This window comes from Mustelus asterias, chromosome 15, assembly GCF_964213995.1.
Source record: "Mustelus asterias chromosome 15, sMusAst1.hap1.1, whole genome shotgun sequence".
In the NCBI taxonomy this organism is placed as follows: domain Eukaryota; kingdom Metazoa; phylum Chordata; class Chondrichthyes; order Carcharhiniformes; family Triakidae; genus Mustelus; species Mustelus asterias.
In genome coordinates, this window is record NC_135815.1 from 85,755,243 (window position 1) to 85,776,607 (window position 21,365).

At 44.7% G+C, this 21,365-nt stretch overlaps 1 protein-coding gene across 11 annotated transcripts in view; it reads left to right on the top strand.

The window, feature by feature from the left end:
- The first annotated feature begins 1,126 nt into the window (after positions 1 to 1,126).
- The window catches only part of tab2 (TGF-beta activated kinase 1 (MAP3K7) binding protein 2), a 40,959-nt gene continuing 20,720 nt past the window's right edge, over positions 1,127 to 21,365 (top strand). For 2 of the 11 annotated variants that reach the window (XR_013499680.1, XR_013499682.1), the window contains exons 1-2: positions 1,151 to 1,294; positions 16,043 to 16,123. The gene's annotated coding sequence lies outside the window, so the exon portion shown is untranslated. Of the gene's footprint in view, positions 1,295 to 13,309; positions 13,407 to 16,042; positions 16,124 to 21,365 lie in introns of those variants that run through there. The other 9 variants (XR_013499683.1, XM_078230249.1, XR_013499679.1 and 6 more) reach the window with 7 other exon arrangements.

Consider the following 21,365-nt stretch of genomic DNA (forward strand, 5'->3'; position numbering starts at 1 on the left):
TTGCGTAATGGACTGGGCTTTGTTCATGACCCTTTGTAGTTTTTTGTGGTCTTGGCCAGAGCAGGAGCCTCACCAAGCTGCGATACAACCAGAAAGAATGCTTTCTATGGTGCTTCTGCAACAGTTGCTGAGATAGGTTGGCCATGGTAAATGTGTGGGGTTAGACCATAAGATATAGGAGCAGAATCAGGCCATTTAGCCCATCGAGTATGCTCCACCATTCCATCTTGGCAGATAAGCTTCTCAACTGGTGGCACAGTGGTTAGCACTGCTGCCTCACAGTGCTAGGAACCCGTGTTTTATTCCCGGCTTGGGTCACTGTCTGTGTGGAGTTTGCACGTTCTCCCCGTATCTGCGTGGGCTTCCTCCGGGTGCTCCGGTTTCTTCCCACACTCCAAAGATGTGCAGGTTAAGTGGATTGGCCATGCTAAATTGCCCCTTAGTGTTAGGGGGACCAGCGAGGGTTATGGGGATAGGGTCTGGGTGGGATTGTGGTCGGTGCAGACTCGATGGGTCGAATGGCCTCATTCTGCACTGTCGGGTTCTCTGAACCCCATTCTCCCGCCTTTTCCTTATAACTTTTGATCCCTTTACCAATCAAGCACCTATCTATCTGTCTTAAATATACTCAATGACCTGGCCTCCACAACCTTCAGTGGCAATGATTCACCACAACTGTGGCTGAAGAAATTCCTCCTCATCTCGGTTCTAAAGGGTCGTCCTTTTACTCTGAGGCTCTGCCCTCGGGTCCTAGTCTCTCCGACTAAGGGGAACATTTTCCCCACGTCTACTCTACCCAGGGTTACAGGGATAGGGCCTGGATAAGATGCTGTGTCAAAAGAGTGGGTACAGACACGATGGGCCAAATGGCATCTGTAGAGATTCTATGAAAAGAATTGGTACAGAATAGTCTCTTGAGCACTGTGTGGATTCTATGGAATGGTTTGAATTTTGTTGTGTGGGGGAGGGGGATGGGGAGCTGCATTGACTCTGAGAGGCTCTGTCTGAAACGACATGTTTACACCTGCTGGGTGAAGGCCACCTGCCCCGCTCTCGCGAGATTTCCCCCGCCACTTCCCGCGAGATCTGGCCGCCCCGCGAGACCCGTGCTGCTCTCGCGAGGTTTGGCGCCAGGCCCCCGCCATGTTGTGCTGGTATTTTGGTTTCGCTTGGATCGCTGACGGCCGCGGCTAGGAGCGGCCCGGCCCGGCTCGGCTCGGCTGGTGGAGCCGGCCGCTGTCCGCTTGGAGACGCGCGCACGCGTGGAGGGAGAGGAGCGGCAGTGGGGGTGACGGTAAGCGGAGGCCGTGTGGCAGTGCATCGCGCAACCCCGGGGGGGCGGCTGCAGCGGAGGTGGCGGGCGGAGGAGACGAACCCCCACCGCGGGGCCCGGAATCCGGGACCTGCCGAGCGGTGCCAGCCCGGCTGTCACAGGGCGCCCGTGGGGCGGGGGGCAGCTGTTAGTGTGGGACACCACCGCCAGGTATACTAGTGATGGTCAGTGTGGCTTCACTGTCCTGGCCCTGTGTTAGTCAGTGTGGCTTCACTGTCCTGGCTCTGTGTTAGTCAGTGTGGCTTCACTGTCCTGGCCCTGTGTTAGTGTGGGTCAGTGTGGCTTCACTGTCCTGGCCCTATGTCAGTCAGTGTGGCTTCACTGTCCTGGCCCTGTGTTAGTGTGGGTCAGTGTGGCTTCACTGTCCTGGCCCTGTGTTGGTTAGTGTGGCTTCACTACCCCAGACCCTGTGTTAGTGTGGGTCAGTGTGGCTTCACTGTCCTGCCCCATTGTGTTAGTGATGGTTAGCATTACTCCATTGTCGAGGCCCTCTGTTAGTGTGGTCTGGGTATCCATAACCCCCGTCATTCTCTTAGTGTGGATCAGTTTGGCCTGAATGTCCTGCTCCTGGCTCCCTATTACTGTAGTTCAGTGTGGTCTGAGTGTCCTGCCCCAGGCATGCTGAGAGTGTGGCTTCAGTGCCCTGCCACAGACCTCCTGTGAGTGTGGATCAGATCCCCTGCACCTGGTCCTCTCTTATTCTGCATCAGTGTTGTCTTAATCTCCTACCCCAGGCCTACTGTGACTGTGGGTCAGTGTGGTAAGAGTGTGCTGCTCCAGTAATCGTCAATGGATATTGTCATTTGTTATAACCTTTGAATTGTTTCCTAGTTATGGGTGGACCTGAGCGCTGTGTGTTTGTAGTTTAGTTTGATTGAAGTTGACTTGCCTAACAATGGAAGATTGCAAGCTTGTCAGCCCTTTTGTGGCTGTCTTAGTAAACCACTGCTTGAGCGTCAAGGCCTTAGTACTTGTGATATAACCTGGCTTGTCTCATTATCATTGCTGAACTCTGGAGAGATGGACCTGTCAGTGTGGGATAAGGACTCTTGAGTACTCTGCTTCAGTTAAATCTGCCAGCCTGTGACCTACTAGTTTGTTTCTACCTGGGCAAATAGCAGGATTCTGATCAACTCCACGAGACCCTACGTCAGGATCTTTAACCATTTTTTCCAATGTTTACCTAAGCTGATTGGAATGTAAACACATTAATGAATTTCTGCACGTCACTTACTCTACTGATTGAAATAAATATTGAATTCTAGAATCTTCCAATACAAGGATGCCATTTGACCAATGGTACCTCTGTTGGCTCTAACCAATTAATTCCAAACCCTGCGCCCTCTCCTTTTTGTCATTGTCCTGCAATGTTTCCTTTTTGGGTAACTTTGAAAGTTACTACAAAATCTGCTTCCACTTTCTGCAGTGCATTTCAGATCATTTCACTAATAAGCCTCTCCCCTTCTCAGAATCATAGAATCTCTATAGTGCAGACGTTCAGCCTATCGAGTCTGCAGTGACTGTGACAGAGCATCTTACCAGGCCTAACCCCTGACCTATTCCTGTAACCCTGTGCATTTACCCTGCTGATTTCCATTCTTAGGACACAAAGGGGCAATTTAGCATGGCCAATCCACCTAACCGGCACATCTTGGACTGTGGGAGGAAACCGGAGCACTCAAAGGAAACCCATGTAGACACGGGGAGAACGTGGGAGAATGGCATCCTTGTATTGGCAGTTACCCAAGGCCAGAATTGGAGCGGGGTCACTGAGTAGTGATGCAGCAGTGCTAATCACTGTGCTGCCATCTCCCTCTTGGTTTTTTTGCCACCTTTCTTAAAATATGTATTGTAGCTGGTTTTGCTTTTTTTAGGGTTTTCATGCAGGTGATAATGAAGTTAACTGTACATGCTGAATGGTACTAACTTTTGTTTTTAAGTCACATTAATTGCAAACCTATTTCAACACATTTGATGTTTTTCTTAGACATTTAGTGTCGTTAAAAAGCTTAGTGCCTATATCACACTTTTCAAAGATGCCCCAAAACACTTAACCAGTGAAGCGCTTTTGGAGTATAGTCACTGTCGTAAGGTAGGAAAAGTGGCAACGTAGTTGCATGCAAAAAGTTCCCACAAACAGCAAGGTGAAAATGACCAAATAATCTGCTTTCATGGCGATTGGTTAAAAGATAAATATTGGCTGGAGCACCAGCAATAACTCCCTTGTTCTTCTTTGAAATGGTGCTTGGATGCTTTTACATGCAGTTCAGAGGTCTCTGTTTAACATTTAATCCGAAAGGTGACACCACCAACAGTGCAGGACTGCCATTGTGCTGCATTGGAGTGTCAGCCAGGTCTTAGTGCTGAAGTCCCTGGACTCCAGAGGGAGTGTGCTGTTGGTGGAATTTGACTGGACTGTTCTTTCTGTGAACATTGTTCCTTATCTCTGTTGACTGGATGAGGAAGGACAATTGGCCAAGCTTTTTGTGAGAGGTGAATCTTGAATTGTACATACGTGGTATTTTGTATTTTTATTCAAACAATGGAAAATTGTATCAGCATGTTGCAAGCTAGTGAAGGCATTTCTGGAATTATTGCCTGTTTTCTGCCTGTAAAATTCTTTTGGCCCATCTTAGAATGTTCAGAATAACCGAGCATTCAGCCCATCAAGTAATATGCTAATGCATTTGTCCACATAAGCCACACAGAACAACCCATTATCCATTCTCACACCCTATAATGCTTTTCCACTTTCAGCAATGATTGTAATTCCATTTTTAGAGAATTTATTGGCTCTGATTTGACCACAGTTTGTGGTAGAGAATTCAGTTTCCATATAAACATTTTTCTCATCTCCCCTTTGATTCCGCATATGGGGGAATAGTGGCAACGTCAGAGGCCCAGGCTACTGCACTGGGGACATGGGTTCACGTTCCAGCATGGCAGTTGATGGAACTTAAATTCAATAATTAATTTGATTGAATAATTTTTTTAAAAATGGAATTGCGAGCTGGTCAGTAAGGGCTCCAAAATCCATCTAGTTCACTAGTATCCTTCGGGGAAGTAAGTCTGCCTTCCCACACCTGGTCTGATTACATACGTCTGCAGACTCACAGCAATGTGGTTGACTCTTAACTGCCCTCTGAGATAACTTAGCAAGCCATTCAGTTGTACCAAATTGCTGCAGAAAAATTAAAACGGAATAAAACCGGTGAGCCACCTGGCACGACTTGAGTACTGGAAACATCACATCCAGCTCTGTCAACCCTGTGAGGTCTTCCATCCTAACATCTGAGGGTTTGTGTCAAAATTGGGAGAGCTACCCCGTAGACATGTCGAGCAACAACCTGACAGTCAGACTCACTGCACCAACCCTGCAACCAATGTCCCAGGCATCACTGTCCCACCAACAGGACAGACTCAGCAGAGATGGTAGCACAGGTGTACAGTCAGGAGATGTTCCCCTAGCAGTCATCGGCATTGAATCCGGACCCCATTAAAAGTGTTTACCTGATGCCAATGTCCCTCCCTCGATTGATGAATCTGTACTCCTCCATGTTGAATGTCATTTAGAGAGAGCACTGAGGATGACAAGGACACAGAATGTGCTCCAGATGAAGTCCTCATTAGCCATCGCCAGGAATGGCTTGGTAGAATCAGTACTGACTCAGCTGGCTGAGTCCTGCAGGGCCAGGGCATATCTACCAGACTTAGTCTGTGGCAGATGGTGAGGGAAGCAGCAAGAATAGGGGGTAGGATGTTAGTGTGGATTGGGGATTGGCTATCCGACAGGAAGCAGAGAGTCGGAATAAATGGGTGCTTTTCTGGTTGGCAGATGGTAACTAGTGGCGTGCCGCAGGGATCGGTACTGGGGCCTCAACTATTTACCATTTATATAGACGATCTGGAGGAGGGGACTGAGTGTAGGGTAACAAAGTTTGCAGACGACACAAAGATAAGTGGAAAAGTAAATCGTGTGGAGGGCGTAGAAGGTCTGCAGAGAGATTTGGGCAGGCTGAGTGAGTGGGCGAGGATCTGGCAGATGGAGTATAACGTTAACAAATGCGAGGTTATTCACTTTGGAAGAAATAATAGCAAATTGGATTATTATCTAAATGGAAAGAAATTACAACATGCTGCTGTGCAGAGGGACCTGGGGGTCCTTGTGCATGAGATGCAAAAACCCAGTCTGCAGGTGCAACGGGTGATCAAGAAGGCAAATGGGATGTTGGCCTATATCGCAAGGGGGATGGAATATAAAAGCAGAGATGTCTTGCTGCATCTGTACAGGGCATTGGTGAGGCCGCAGCTGGAATACTGTGTGCAGTATTGGTCCCCTTATTTGCGGAAGGATATATTGCCCTTGGAGGGAGTGCAGAGAAGGTTCACCAGGTTGATACCAGAGATGAGGGGTTTGGATTATGAGAGACTGAGCAGATTGGGTTTGTATTCGTTGGAATTTAGAAGTCTGAGGGGGGATCTTATAGAGACCTATAAGATAATGAAGGGGCTGGATAGGGTAGAGATGGAGAGATTCTTTCCACTTAGAAAGGAAACTAGAACTAGAGGGCACAGCCTCAAAATAAAGGGGGGTCAGTTTAGGACAAAGTTGAGGAGGAACTTCTTCTCTCAGAGGGTGGTGAATCTCTGGAATTCTCTGCCCATTGAAGTGGTGGAGGCTACTTCGTTGAATATGTTTAAACCGTGGATAGATGGATTCCTGATCGGTAAGGGAATTAGGGGTTATAGGGATCAGGTGGGTAAGTGGAACTGATCCACTTCAGATCAGCCATGATCTTATTGAATGGCGGGGCAGGCTCGAGGGGCTAGATGGCCTACTCCTGCTCCTATTTCTTATGTTCTTAAGAGGGAAAAACCTCATGGCCTGGCATATGCCTCACTTTACCATCACCTACATCCAAGGGATCAACCCTGGTTTAATGAAGAGTGCAGGAGGACAAAGCAACAGCACAACCAGGCATACTTTAGATGAGGTGTCAACTTGGTGAAGCTGCAACATATAACCTCAGGTTACATAACCTGAGGATCACCATACCTCAGGTGAAGGGCAGGGTTGAGAAGGCAGCACTTCATGAATAATCTCTGATGTACGGGAATTGAACCCGCACTGTTGGCATTGCTCTGCATTGCAAACCAGTTGTCCAGTCAACTGAGCTGAACTGACCCCCAAGGCTACTGGCATGCCAAATAGTAAAAGCAGCAAATGAAAAACCAAGTTAAGTGATTCCACAACCAGCAGATCAGATTTAAGCTCTGCAGTTCTGTCACATCCAATTGTGAATAGAAATAATGGTGGATAATTAAACTACTCTCCAGAGAAAGAGGTTCCACAAATATCCTCATTCTGAATGATTGGGGAGCACAGTAGACCAAAACAAAAGACAAGGCTGAGGCATTTGTAGCCAACTTCAGCCAAAAGTGCTTAGTGGATGATCCATCTCTGCCTCATCCTCAGATCCCCAGTATCAGATGTCAGTCTTCAGCCAATTCAATTGACTCCATGTGATACCAGGAAACAGCTGAACTGTCCAATCTGACCATACCATCCCATCAGCTTTCTCTCAATTCTCAGCAAAGTGATGGAATGTGTTGTTGACAGTGCTATCGAGCCGCACCTGCACATCTATAATCTGCACACAGCTCAGCTCGGATTTTGCCAGGACCACTCGGTTCCTGACCTTATTGCAGCCTTGGTCGAAACATGGACAAAAGGGCTGAAATGAAGAGGTGAGGGGGGTAGTGACTGCCTATGACATCAAGGTAACATTTGACCAAGTGTGGCATCAAGGAACCCTGGCAAAATTGAAGTCAGTGGGATCAGGAGCAGGGGAGGAGGGCTACTCTTCACTGGGTGGAGCCATACCTAGCAGAAAAGGAAAATGGTTGCTGTTGATGGAGGCCAGTCATCTTAGTCCCAGGACGTTGCTCCAGGAATCTCTCAGGGTATTGTCCTAAGATCAGCCAATGTCAGCTGCTTCATCGCTGACCTTCCTTTCTTCATAAGATCAGAAGTAGTGATGTTTGCTGATGATTGTACAATTTTCAGTATTATTTGCAACTCAAACACTGAAGCCGTCTGTGCCAATATGCAGCAGGATGCAGGCAACATTAGTCTTGGGCTGATAAAGCAAGTAACATGCACAAATGTCAGGCAATGACCATCTCCAACAAGGGGAAATCTAACCATTGCCTCTTGACAATAACATTGCTATCACTGAATCCTCCACTGTCAGCATCCTGGCAGTTACCATTGACCAGAAACCTGAATCAGCTGTATAAATATTGTGGTTAAAAGAACAGATCAGAGGCTGGGAATTCTGTGGCAAGTAAGTCACATCCTGACTCCCAAAAGCCTATCCATCTTCCACAAGGCACAAATCAGGAATGTGATTGAATACTCGCCTGCATGAGTGTGGCTCCAATGACACTCTAGAAGCTTGATAACATCCAGGATAAAACCATCTGCTCGTTCCGCACCTCATTCACCACTAAAACATTACACTGGCAGCAGCATGTGCTATATAGAAGATGCACTGCAGCAACTCACCAACGCCCTTTCAACAGCATCCTCCAAACCTGTGATCGCCACCACCTAAAAAGAGAAGAGCAGCAGATGAATGGGAAAACTACCACCCACAAGTACTCTCCAAGCCCCTCGCTATCATAACTTGCACTTGTATTGCAGTTCCTTCACCATGGAGAGATTAAAATACTGAAATTCCCTCCCCAGCAGCACCGTGTCTACTTACACCAGACAGACTGCAGTGCTTCAAGGGTAGTTAGGGATGGGCAACAAATGCTGGCTGGCCTTGCCAGCAATAGCCACATCCAATGAAATAATTTTTACAAGTATCTTCGATTCCTATTCTCTAACCACCTTTTTATGATTAGTGAAAACACTACTTAACCTGTGTAATCATGAAGACTGATATCTATTCTTCAATGTTAAGATGATTCTCAATAGAGGTGTTCAAACTTAAGTGGATTTTTGGTGGGGTAGATCAGGAGAAACTATCCTTTGTACCTGGGTTGGTACACAGAGGGCACATATTTAAGGCACCAGAGAGATGAAGGGAATTTATGCAGCAGGTTGGTCTGATTGGAAATACACTGGTGATGGAAGTAGAGTCAATAGTGATGTGCAAAAGTAAATTGGGAAAATAAATATAGGGCTTTGAGGAAATAGAAGGAATGGGATTAATTGGATAGCTCTCTTCAAAGGACCAGAATAGGCACAGTGGACTGAATAACCACCTCCCAGATAACCAAGTTAATAGTAGGGTGAGTAGATTGTACGTGTGGTTCATGCAGGGTTTTAGTTTTGAGGTTTTGGTTTGGATCTGGCTGTGGAAGAGGAAACATCCTTTCAGACAAAGTTAAGTTGAAATTTTGTGTGTTGACTAAAAGAATTCAAAACTTCTAACTGAAGGACTCCGAAAGTGAGTTGGACTTCTGGTAAAGCCAGCTGAAGAGAGAAAGAGAGAGAATTTTAGATGCAAGACTCCAGAGTTTTTTTAAACAAAGTTGAAGAATTCTGACCCAAGGTGGCTACACTTAAGACACTAGAGATGACTATGTTGAACGGGAAGTCTGCACCTATAGGGCGATTGATGGAGATTTGAAGGGACAACCGTGCCAAAGTAAAGCACAGGTCCAAGATCCCAGTCTGTATCTTTGAGACAACACTCAGACCAAGCAGTTAATCTTCCCACCTTTGAATAGTATCTGACTTGAGTCCATTTGGAGTATAATTCAAATGAATGTAGAGGGAAAGTGAATTTAAGGAGGTTGTTCTAGGTTTTAAGTAACAGAGTTCATTGTCCTTTTAATATCTTTAACTTAACTATTTAAAATAGAGTATGCGTATTAGGATTCATGTTCTTTGATTTTGGTGTAATAAAATTCTCTCGATTTAAACCATGAACCTAGTGGCTTTATTTTGGTGAATATGTTTTTATTTGGATCCTTGGTACAATTATATATCTTCCAGTTTCTTGTCATCAGCAAATCTCAATACTGATTCCTCCATTCCTAACTCCAGATTATTTTTGCAATGGTAATGAGAACCGCTCCAATATATACCCCTTGGAACACCACTTACTATAGTTTCCTTTACCCAGATCTTTCAGCTCTCTCCTGATTTTTCCATTCCAAGTGGCAATCTATTTCCTATGAGTCTCTTCTGGTGCATATAAAGAACAAGAAAACACAGCACAGGACCAGGCCCTTCAGTCCACCAAGCTTGTGCCGATTCCTAATCTTTATTTAGACCCACTACTTTTCACCATATGCGGTTACTATCCCTCTGTTCGCCTCCCATTCATATGTCTATCAAGATACACCTTGAACATTGCTAATGCGCCTGCTTCCACCACCTCCACTGGCAGTGTTCCAGGCACCCACCACCCTCTGTGTGAAAAACTTTCACAACACCAGGTTAAAGTCCAACAGGTTTATTTGGTAGCAAAAGCCACTAGCTTTCGGAGCGCTGCTCCTTTGTCAGGTAAGTGGGAGTTCTGTTCACAAACAGGGCATATAAAGACACAAACTCAATTTACAAAATAATGGTTGGAATGCGAGTCTTTACAGGTAATCAAGTCTTAAAGGTACAGACAATGTGAGTGGAGAGAGCGTTAAGCACAGGTTAAAGAGATGTGTATTGTCTCCAGACCAATACCAGTTAGTGAGATTTTGCAAGCCCAGGCAAGTCGTAGGGGTTACAGATAGCGTGACATGAACCCAAGATTCCGGTTGAGGCCATCCTCATGTGTGCGGAACTTGGCTATCAGTTTCTGCTCAGTGACTCTGCGTTGTCATGTGTCGTGAAGGCCGCCTTGGAGAACGCTTACCCGAAGATCAGAGGCTGAATGCCCGTGACCGCTGAAGTGTTCCCCAATAGGAAGAGAACACTCTTGCCTGGTGATTGTCAAGCGGTGTTCATTCATCCGCTGTCGTAGCGTCTGCATGGTCTCCCCAATGTACCATGCCTCGGGACATCCTTTCCTGCAGCGTATCAGGTAGACAACATTGGCCGAGTTGCGAGAGTATGTACCGTGTACCTGGTGGATGGTGTTCTCGCGTGAGATGATGGCATCTGTGTCGATGATCCGGCACATCTTGCAGAGGTTGCTGTGGCAGGGTTGAGTGGTGCCGTGGTCACTGTTCTCCTGAAGGCTGGGTAGTTTGCTGCGGACAATGGTCTGTTTGAGGTAGTGCGGTTGTTTGAAGGCAAGAAGTGGGGATGGCCTTGGCGGGATGTTCGTCTTCATCAATGTCTGTGTGGAGTTTGCACATTCTCCTCGTGTCTGCGTGGGTTTCCTCCGGGTGCTCCGGTTTCCTCCCACAGTCCAAAGATGTGCGGGTTAGGTTGATTGGCCAGTTTAAAAATTGCCCCTTAGAGTCCTGAGATGCGTAGGTTAGAGGGATTAGCAAGTAAATATGTGGGGGTAGGGCCTGGGTGGGATTGTGGTCGGTGCAGACTCGATGGGCCAAATGGCCTCCTTCTGCACTGTAGGGTTTCTATGAATGACATGTTGAAGGCTCTGGAGAAGATGTCATAGCTTCTCCGCTCTGGGGAAGTACTGGACGACGAAGGGTACTCTGTCCGCTGTGTCCCGTGTTTGTCTTCTGAGGAGGTTGGTGCGGTTTTTCGCTGTGGCACGTCGGAACTGTCGATCGATGAGTCGAGCCCCATAACCTGTTCTTATGAGGGCATCCTTCAGCATCTGGAGGTGTCCTCATCTGAGCAAATCCTGTGTATACGGAGGGCTTGTCCGTAAGGGATGGCTGCTTTAACGTGTTTAGGGTGGAAGCTGGAGAAGTGGAGCATCGTGAGGTTATCCGTGGGCTTGTGGTACAGTGAAGTGCTGAGTGACCATCCTTGATGGAGATGCATGTGTTCAAGAATGCAACCGATTCCGGAGAGTAGACCATAGTGAGTCTGATGGTGGGATGGAACTTGTTGATGTCATCATATAGTTGTTTCAGTGATTGTTCACCATGAGTCCAAAGGAAGAAAATGTCATCGATGTATCTAGTGTATAGCATCGGTTGAAGGTCCTGTGTGGTGACAAAAGCGAGTGACTTTTGCTACCAAATAAACCTGTTGGACTTTAACCTGGTATTGTGAGACTTCTTACTGTGTTTACCCCAGTCCAAAGCCGGCTTCTCCACATCATGAAAAACTTTCCCCACACGTCACCCATAAACTTTCCCCCTCTCATCTTGAACCTGTACCCTGTTGTAGTTGACCTTTCCACCCTGGGAAAAAGCCTTTGACTATCCACCCTATCTATGCTTCTCATAATTGTCTAGACCTCTATCAGGTTACTCCTCAGCCTCAGTCTTTCCAGTGAAAACAAAGCGAGTTTATATAACTTCTCTTCATACCTATAACCCTCCAAACCAGGCACATCCTCGTAAACCCTCTTTGCACCCTTTCCAAAGCATCCACGTCTTGTAGTGTGGCGACCAGAACTGCATGCAGTATTCAAAATGTGGCCTGACCAAAGTTCTGTACACTTGTAACATAACTTGCCAACTTCTATACTCAATATCCTGGCCGATGAAGGCAAGCATGCTGTATGCCGTCTTGATCACCTTATCCACCTGTGTTGCCGCTTTCAATCTGTGGACCTGTACATCCAGATCCCTCTGTCAATGTTCCCAAGAATTTTGACATTTACTGTATAGTAAATTCAATGAGAATTTGATCTTCGAAAATGCATCAACTCGCATTTGTCCTGATTAAACTCCATCTGCCATTCCTCTGCCCAAAAAGCTTTACAAAAACCTTTTATTTAAATCCATATAAACCACACCCACAGAATAATTCTCTGTTCTGTTATTTCTTCAAATATTTCTAAAAGGTTGATCAAGTACAACCCGTCTTTTGGGCATCTGTGCTGACTGGCCTTGGATTAGCTCATTTTTATCCAAGTCCTTAATTTTTTCCGATATTGTAGATCCAGTAATTTGGCAACAACTAAACTGGCACACATTTTCTTTCCACAGAATTTTGGAAAATTATAGTTATAAACTGCTCACACTAGATCCTTCAATGTAAACCATCAGGTTCCTGTGATAGTCCTATTGGGGGGAAGTTTACAGCCTGAGATGGGGGAGGCATGCAAATTGCTGTTGAGTTCAGCAGGACCAGAAGATCCCGCTGGTAGCCAATGGTAAGCTCTCTCTGCCACAGGAAAACCCACTGTGGGGCTGCCAGAAAATTCCAGCCATTGTTCTTTTAAGTAATGCTCCCAACTAATTACCCGTATTTGGTTAATTTAACCTGTTTGCTACTAATGAGCCTATAGTCTTTTTATTGCCCTAGTGTTTAATTTTTTTTTCTCTCGTGTTCCCTTTAGTGTAATTTTCTGTTCTCATTCTACATATCCTGGCTTCCTCTAATGTTTAGCTTTTAATAGCAAATAGTTCTGAGCACCATATAAGATCATAGCACACAAGGAGGCCACTTGTCTCATTGTGTCTGTCTTGCCCCTTTTGAACAATCCAAAAATAATCCAGCTACCCCACACACTCCCTGTAGTCTTGTATCTTTATCTGCTTCAAATGTCTAATTTTATCTAAAAGGATACAGTGGTCTCTGTCTCAACCACTTTCAGTGGTTAGATATTCCATGCTGCAGTGGTGCTGTGTAAAGAAAATTCTCCTATAACCTCTCATAATATCTTATCTTAACCACCACCCACCCCGTCAGAAGAAATAGTATTTTCCTGTGTATCGTATCAAAACTTTTTTTTTAAAAACACCTTAATCAAATCTCTTGGTCTTCTCTTCTGATGGAAACCAGCCTAGCACCTCAAGCATTTCCTTTCGACTGTAGCCTCTTATCTATGTCTGCATCTTTGTGAATGATGCTACAGTGTGTGCACAATGTCATTTTTTTAACCATTGAATCCCAAATCTGAACTGTTGCTTTGTATAAATTTGTAGAACTGGGATGAAATGTTAAGGAAGTGGTCGGGAAGAGGGAAGGAGAGAGTTTAAAGATTGAAAATAACAAGGGTAAAGGAGTTGGCCTTTTACTGTGGTAAGCATTGGTTATGTGAGAGAATATAGCTGCTGCTCAATGTGACAAGGTTGACAGTTTTCAATCAATTTGAGATGCTGGCTTCACACACAAGATTTTCCATTGTTTTTTTCCTCTGGTCAGATTTTGATTTTATTATGTTATGTGATCCCATTTGCCCTAAAAATGATGTTTGGAATATTGTGTATGAGAGGTTAAATTAAATTCTTAAAAAGCACAGGAGACAGCATAAAGCTTCTTAAAACATAGACAAAGGAGGATGATGTGGAAAAGCAGGAGGTTCTATGGAAAGACCTGGCTGAGGGTTGGTATGAGGATAGGCATGTACTGGTACTTAAGGACAATAGTGATGTATGACAATTTTCTATATGAACCGAAAAGTTGGATTATACTGATGAGGAGCCATTGAGAAAAGTGGGAAGTTTAATGTTTATTTATTAGTGTCGCAAGCAGCCTTACATTAACACTGCAATGAAGTTACTGTGAAAATCCTCTAGTCGCCACTCTCCAGCGCCTGTTCAGGTATGCTGAGGGAGAATTTAGCATGGCCAATGCACCTAACCAGCGCGTCTTTTGGACTGTGGAAGGAAACCGGAGCACCCGGAGGAAACCCACATAGACACGAGGAGAATGTGCAAACTCCATACAGACAGTGACCCAACCTGGGAATTGAACCTGGGTCCCTGCTGGCACTGTAAGGCAGCAGTGCTAACCACTGCTACCGTGCCACCTGAAGTGAAGTATTTGAAGAGATGGCCATTGCTGGGGCCAAGGTCTGATCATCTTTGAGGGGGTCAGAGCTGTCACTGAGGTGCTGGGTGAACTCTGTGCAATGTTGCAGTGCGATGGATTTTGCCGAGGTTTGTTTTGCAGTATTACAAAGAACAATACAGCACAGGAACAGGCCCTTCGGCCCTCCAAGCCTGCGCTGCTCATGTGCCCAACTAGACCATTCGTTTGTATCCCTCTATTCCCAGTCTGTTCATGTGGCTATCTAGATAAGTCCGCCTCAATCACCTTGCTTGGCAGTGAATTCCAGGCCCCCACCACCCTCTGTGTAAAATACGTCCACCCGACATCTGTGTTGAACCTTGCCCCCCTCACCTTGAACCCGTGACCCCTTGTGTTCGTCACCTCCAACCTGGGAAAAAGCTTCCCCTGTTCACCCTATCTATGCCCTTCATAATTTTATACACCTCTATTAGGTCGCCCCTCATCCTCCGTCTTTCCAGGGAGAACAACCCCAGTTTACCCAATCTCTCCTCATAGCTAAGACCCTCCATACCAGGCAACATCCTGGTAAACCTTTTCTGTACTCTCTCCAAAGCCTCCACGTCCTTCTGGTAGTGTGGCGACCAGAACTGGACGCAGTATTCCAAATGTGGCCTAACCAACATTCTATACAGCTGCAACATCATATGCCAACTTTTATATTCTATGCCCCGTCCAATAAAGGCAAGCATGCCACATGCCTTCTTCACCACCCTCTCCACCTGTGCTGCCACCTTTAAGGATCTGTGGACTTGTACACCCAGGTCCCTCTGTGTGTCTATACTCCTGATGGTTCTGCCATTTATTGTATAGCTCCCCCTTACATTAGATCTACCGAAATGCATCACTTCGCATTTATCTGGATTAAATTCCATCTGCCATTTCTCCGCCCAAAGTTCCAGCCTATCTATATCCTGCTGTATTCACTGACAATGTTCATCACTATTCGCAACTCCAGCAATCTTTGTGTCGACCGCAAACTTACTGATCACACCAGCTACATCTTCCTCCAAATCATTTGTATATATCACAAACAGCAGAGGTCCCAGTACAGAGCCCTGAGGAACACCACTAGTCATGATGTGGTGATGCCGGCGTTGGACTGGGGTAAATACAGTAAGAGTTTTAACAACAACAGGTTAAAGTCCAACAGGTTTATTTGGTAGCAAATACCACTAGCTTTCGGAGCGCTGCTCCTTCGTCAGATGGAGTGGAAATGGTTGAGATGGAGTGGAAATTTCCACTCCATCTGACGAAGGAGCAGCGCTCCGAAAGCTAATGGCATTTTCTACCAAATAAACCTGTTGGACTTTAACCTGGTGTTGTTAAAACTCTTACTATGAACACCACTAGTCAAAGACCTCCAACCGGAAAAAGACCCCTCCACTGTTACCCTCTGTCTTCTATGGCTAAGCCAGTTCTCCACTCATCTAGCTAGCTCACCTTTTATTCTGTGAGATTTAACCTTTTGCACCAGCCTGCCATGAGGGACCTTGTCAAACGCTTTACTAAAATCCATATAGACGACATCCACGTCTTTAGGCATTGATCTGTTAATGTCTTTGTCTTTTGTCTGTTTGGCCGCTACAAGAGTGAATCATTCAAGCAGCATGGAGTGTTTAGTTGTTGGTTGTTTGTCTTGCAGACTGGAATGGGAAATCTTGAGGAAGAAAGATGAGAGAGTGTATTTTTAACAGGAAAGTTTTTAGCAATAATATATTGATTTTGTGGAAATAGAGAGTTGTTTCTGTTTGAACTTTTGAAGATAGAGCAGAGGTAAAAGTCAAGTGATTTTTAAAATATAGATGTTACAAATTAATTTGAATTAATATATTTACTAATTCCCCTCTTGGTCATCTATGTAGACAACCTTCTGAATCTGGGAGATGCATTTGGGTGGACGAGAAGCAGGAGTCAGTCACCTGGGAAGAATGAGTCAATCTGAGGTAAGTAAAGAAGAAAGACAGACTTGCATTCATATAACACCTTTCACTAACTCGGAACATCCCAAAGCACTTTACAACCAATAAAGTTATTTTGCAGTGTAGTCACTGTTGTAATGTAGCCATTGTAGCAGCCGATATGTGCACAGCAAACACCATTGTGATAATTACCAGACATTTGTTTTACTGTTTTTTCATTGAGAACTTGGCCAGCAGCTCACGGAGAGGAGGTCTTCAAAGTAGTGTGATGGGATCTTTTTTGTTCACCTGAGAGGGCAGAAGAGACCATGTTTAACATCACATTGGAAAGGAGGCCCCTCTACAGCAAATCCTCATTACTGCACTGGAGTGTCAGTCGTGATTATGTTCTCAAGTCCCTGGAAGCTATAGCGCTAAAAGATTAGGCATGATAGTGTGATAGCGAGTAACAAAACATTACTAAAGGTTGGCAAAGCCATCAGGATTAAAGTGGTATACTTGAAGGACATTCATAATGTCTACAAGACATTTAAAATATAAAAACAGTGCACTAACTTGATTTTAAATCCATATCTGTGTCATACTTGCCTATAACACCTCAGGTCATCCTGTAAAAACAAATCTATTATATAATAAATTTCTTGCAGTGGATATTGAGATTTAATCACAGTGATCCACTCATGAAGAGCAATTAACAAAAAAGATGAATAATTCTAATTAGGATAGGGCTGGGTGGATGTGCCATTTTTCCTTTCAACCCATTGACCACAGGAACAAAATAAGCTTTCTCATAAATTTCGAAATAACAGGTTTAGCATTGACTATGCGTTTGTCTTTGAGCATTTTCATTAATGTTTCAGGATCAAAGCCTCCACTTTTCTCAGAAGTCTGTGATGGGAATTGATACATTCTCCTAAGATCTTATTCTGTTTAAAACACTTACAGCGTGTGCTGCTTTTCCACCTGCACCACGGGCATTCTGCTGAGTGCAAGTGGAAAGCTGGTGCCCCTCATGCAAGTACAGGCATGTACCTTTGTAAAAATAAAGGCATGCAGACATACTAGCACAGGGCAAAGCAAATTTGAGAATGAAAATACAGTTGATTTCCAGATAAGTTTTATATTTGTCATACTATCGTGTGTTTAATTTTGATTTTATTATTGTCACATGTATTAGTATACAGTAAAAAGTATTGTTTCTTGTGCACTATACAGACAAAGCATACCGTACGTAGAGAAGGAAAGAAGAGGGTGAAGAATGTAGTCTTACAGTCATAGCTGGGATGTAGAGAAAGATCAACTTAATGCGAGGTAGATCCAATCAAAAGTGTGATAGCCGCAGGGAAAAACTATTCTTGAGTTGGTTGGTACATGACCTCAGACTTTTGTATCTTTTTCCTGATGGAAAAAGATGGAAGAGAGTATGTCTGGGGCATGGGGTCCTTGATGTTCCGAGGCAGCAGATTGTGTAGACAGAGTCAATGGATAGGAGGCTGGTTTGCACTATGGACTGGGCCATACCAAGCTGTGATACTACCAGAAAGAATGTTTCCTATGGTGCATGTGTAAAAGTTGGTGAGAGTCGTAGCAGACGTGCCAAATTTCCTTAGCCTCCTGAGAAAGTAGAGGCGTTGGTGGGCTTTCTTAACGATAGCGTCGGTGTGGAGGGACCAGGGCAGGTTGTTGGTGATCTGGACACCTAGAAACCTGAAGCTCTTGACCATTTCCACTTCATCCCCGTTGACGTAGACAGGAGCATATCCTCCGCTACGCTTCCTGAAGTCGATGACCATCTCCTTCATTTTGATATGCAATGCTTATTTTTACTTCTGGTCAATATTTATGCTGCAACAAACAATTGTTATAGCCACATTTCTGTCTGTAGGACTTTGCTGTGTGCAAAATTGGCTACTATGTTTGCTACATTACAACATGACTACACTTCAGAAATACTTTGTTGGCAATGAAACACTTTAGGACGTTGTGAAAGGCTCTATATATCCAAGTCTTTCTTTCTGAGTCAGTCAGAGACAGAGAGGGAGAGAGACGAATGATTCACAGCAATTATGTTTATTTTCACTTAACATTTAATTCCAGAATACTGATGGCAGAAAATTTATTTATTTTTTGTAGTAGAGCAATTGTGTCTAAACTCAATTTCAGGGGTGTCCCCCCCCCCCCCCGCGGAAACTATTTGGAAGAGAAATTTTAATGACTGGTTTGGGCTTAGCCGACTGTATTTTCATTTAGTTTCTGCTGATTGGTTATTGTCAACATCAATCATGGGAATCTCCTCTGAGCTGACATTGCTGACTTTTGCTCTTTGCAAGCTCTGACCCATGAGCACAGGAGTGGAAAAACCTAATCGTTCGACTTATGATCTGGAATGCACTGAAGGAGTGGGGGAAACATTTAATAATAGTTTCAAAAGGGTATTTGATAAACAGCTGAAAAGGAAAAAAATTGCAGGGTTAAGGGGAAAGCACAGGGATCTGGAACTAATCAGAGAGCTCTTTCAAAGAAGCAGTAAATGCTCTTGGACCAATTGGTAGCCTCCTCTGCTGTAAGATTCTTTGCATGTGTTTACTGGATTTTTCTTCACTAAAACGGAGCGGAGTGGATTTCGGGGCAGTCTGGACATGGCCCCTATTTACAGCACCTTGCTGCTGTGTGCTATGTTTGAAGCTTTGAATGTTAGTGAGTGAGTTGGCTGCCTTGTTGTGGGAAGGGAGGTTAGTGGATTGGGAGGTTGGTCAGGGGAGGGGGGATGTTAGATGGTCGAGGGGCACATTTGGGTCGGCCAAGTGGTTGGGGGGATGGATAGTTGGGGCTTGTGGGTGATTGGGGAGTCAATGTAGCTACCTCGGTGTTAGCTACATGACTAACTGGGTTAGACTGGGTTTTAATCTGTCTAACATTTCCTGAGTAACTATCCAGATAAATACCACAAAACTGTCTGAAGTCCCTGACTGTAGTTCAGATTTGGTGATATGTTTGGGGAGGCAGTCCTGAGGAGCAGGGGAATTACACATCGGAAGTTTAAACTTCCCAGCAATTCCCAGGTAGGGATGCACATCAGGACTTGCCCAAGGTCCCGACATACATTTCAGTCATTCGTCTGCTCTCTGATCCGGAGGCTGAAAGATTTGGCCCCATAGTCTTAATGACTGCTGGCAAGACAGACCATTGAGAGAATTTTTCACTGGGAGTTCTAGCTCCCAGCCCTTTTCAAAGTAATTTGAAAAATGCTGACTAAATAAAACATGCCTTAAGTTGGTGAGGGATGGGGAAGAAGTAGGCACAACCAGCAATGTGATTGTCGACACATGTCCTATCCTGTCATTTAACTTTTCATTAGGCTCATTTGTGCCTTGGACCCCAGTATTACAAGATTATGTGAAATGTTTGAAGTTAAGCATGGTTTTAAGTCCTCATTCTCACAGCATTCTCACTTATACTCAATATTCATTATTTGCGCAATGTATGCGTTTGATCTTGCACATGATTGCACTCTTGCTTGTGCACATGGCTTACATTCATTGCACTTGTGTTCGCTCACAATGGAAAAATATTTTACTTTTTCTCCTCGGGACAAGCTATCATCCTAGCCCTGGCATTTGGGAGGCTGAGACATAGACTGTGCACTCTGACTTGTGAATATCTCCATGAAAGATCAAATCATAGAATGGTTAAAGCACAGGCAAAGACCACTTGCCCTTTAGAGTCCATGTGGGCTTTCTGCAAGAATAGTTCAACTAATCTAACTCCTGGCCTCCTCACCATAGCCCTGCAACTTTTTTGAAAGCCATGATTGAACCTCCCTGCACCATCCCTTCACGCAGAGTATTTTAGAACCTAACCACTCGTTGCATTTTTTTTTAAAAAAGGTCACATTGTTTTTGGCTGTTTTCCTCTCTCTCTTTGTGTCTGTATCCTCTGGTTCTCGATCTTTTTGCCAGTGAGGGAAATTTCTCTCTCTCTCTACTCTGTCTAGGCCCCTTATGATTTTGAACACCTCATTCAGGTAACTTCCAGTCTACGGAAAAAAACTCAGCTTCTTCCGTTTGTCCGTAGAACTGATGTCCCTCATCCCTGGAATCATTCTCTTTTTTTTTGCATCCTTTCAAAGCCTTCAGATACTTCCTAAAGTGAGGCATTAGTCACACTACTCTAGTTGGGACCATACCAGTCTTTTATAAAGCTTCATTGTAGCTTCCTTGCTTTTGTACTGTCTATCTCTGCGAAGCTCTGAATTCTGCCCTTTTTAATTACTTTCTGCCCTCCCACCTTCAACAATTTGTGCACATACCTGCACCCCCGTTAGAACTGTGCCCTTTAGTTTATATTGCATCTCCTCATCAAGCCTCTTGAATTCAAAAAGTGATTTTGGAGGATGATGTACTCCCAATTTTTGTGTTTTGTGTTTCAAATTGTGTCCTGTACATCTAAGTTTAGGTTATCAAGAAAAGCAGTAATCCTAAAAGCAAATTACTGCTGCTGGAATCTGGAACAAAAACAGAAAATGCTAAAAAATCTCAGCAGGTCTGACAGTATCTGTGGTAGCCATGATGTGGAGATGCCAGCATTGGACTGGGGTGGGCACAGTAAAAGTCTCTCAACACCAGGTTAAAGTCCAACAGGTTTATTTGGTATCACCAGCTTTCGGAGCGCTGCTCTTTCATTAGGTGAGCATCTGTGAAGAGAGAATAGAGTTAACGTTTCGAGTCTGGGTGACCCTTTGAAGGAGCAGGCCATTCAACCTGTCGAGTCTGCTCCGCCATTCAATTAGATCATGGCTGATCTTCTATCTCAACGCCACTTTCTTGTGCTATCTCCATGTCCCCTGATGTCAGTCTTCAGAAATCTATTGATTTCCTTCTTGAATATGCTCAGTGACTGAGATTCCACTGCCCCCTGAGGTAGAGAATTCCAAAGATTCGCCACCCTCTAAGAAATTCCTCCTGAAATGACCTATCCCTTATTCTGAGACTGTGCCCCCCTAGACTCACCAGCCTGTGGAAACATCCTCTCTAAATCTACCCTGTCACGTCCTGTGATGGTTTTTAAAGTTTCAATGCAATCACTTTTGATTCTTTGAAACTCTACATAAGATAGGCCCAGTTTCCTCAATCTCTCCACATAAAACGATCCTTGCACACCAGGGATTAAGTCTGGTTAGCCCGTATTGCACTCCTTTTTGTCTATGGCAAGTAAATCCTTCCTCAGATAAGGAGACCAAAACTGTACACGTACTGCAGGTGCGGTC